A 1631-nucleotide genomic window follows, 5' to 3' on the forward strand; every position below is an offset into this window, starting at 1 on the left:
AAATTTGCAATTTGATTTTAAGTGAATATATACTTATTATGAACCTTACAATACAGTAAATTATTTCTTATAGATTAGGTTTTTAAAAGAAAAAAAAAAGAAAACAGATAACAGAGCTTTCATTTACAGATATAAATAATTATTGATCTAGAGACATAAACAACCATTTTACAACTAATGTTTTGGCATTAAAAATTTTACATACAATGTTTTTTTTTGTAATTATAGGCATATAGTAAAATAGGTTGGACCAAGGTAGTCCACGAATTTTTGACCAAATGATTTTTTAAAATAAATAACTTTTGCATCATAAGCTACTGTTTCTCTTTTATTTAGATTTAACCAGTTATTTGAGTTATTTACTACCCATAAGATAGCAATTTTTTTGAATCCTTTACCAGTCTTGTTTGAATTGTACTTACGAGTTGAACACGCCATCTATAACTGGTTATAAATTTAAAAAATCTAGAGTATTTATACGAAAATAATATGAATTTGATTGAACAGAAAGATAAATTAGATGTAATAAATGTAGATGTTCAGGTAGTAAAAAAACCATCAAGACATGGTTCGTTATTACCCGATACTATACGTGCTATACTAGTTGGTCCTAGTGGCTCAGGAAAAACAAATATAATGTATAATCTGATCACACATGCTAACGGGTTAAGATTTGAAAATATTTATTTATACTCGAAAACCTCTAATCAGGAAAAATATGTCTTACTAAAAAAAATAATAGATGATATAAAAAGTGCTAATTTTTTCATATTTTCAAGCTCTGATAAGGTTATAAAAACCAAACTTGACCAAAAAAAATTCAATTATCATTTTTGATGATGTGATATGTGGTCCACAATCCGTAATCAGAGAATACTTTAGCATGGGCAGACATTCAGGTGCTAGTTCTGTATTTTATTTAGCACAGACATATTCTAAAATATCGAAACAGCTAATAAGAGATAACTCAAACTTCTTAATGATACTAAAACAAATTTACGACATATATTCAACGATCATTCGTCTACAGATATGGATTTCTCAGAATTTCGTAAAATTTCTCATTTATGTTGGAATCATAGTGATTATGGGTTTATGGTTATCGATAAAACTCGGGAAATGAATGAAGGAAGGTATAGATGTGGGTTTCATACGTTCATTAAAATAAAATAATTTTATATACTTATACCTATATAAATATACCGTTACACAGTTATTATCTACATAGTGTTATCAGCAGTCATACGATACAGGTATAGTACTTTTATTATTTACAATGAACAAACAAAAAGTTTTATTGGAAAATTTAATAACATAAAAAAAAAATATTAAACGAAAAATAATGGAAATGAAACGTGGTGTTATAGATTCTGAAAACTATTTCCGTGAGGCATTTAAACCAATAATTGAACCATTGAGTACACATGCAAAACAAAATGAAATATGTAACACACAGTCAACTGTACTAGAAAATAAATCAGAAACCTCATGTACTAGTGAAGATGATGATGATAACGAATTAATTCACTATTTGAAATTTTTTTAAATAACCGTCCTAAATCACACGTTATGATAAATCCTATGGTATGCATTATGATAAAAATAGTGATTCATATAAATAGGAAAACATT

The sequence above is a fragment of the Acyrthosiphon pisum genome, chromosome X (assembly GCF_005508785.2).
Source record: "Acyrthosiphon pisum isolate AL4f chromosome X, pea_aphid_22Mar2018_4r6ur, whole genome shotgun sequence".
NCBI classification, from domain to species: Eukaryota; Metazoa; Arthropoda; class Insecta; order Hemiptera; family Aphididae; genus Acyrthosiphon; species Acyrthosiphon pisum.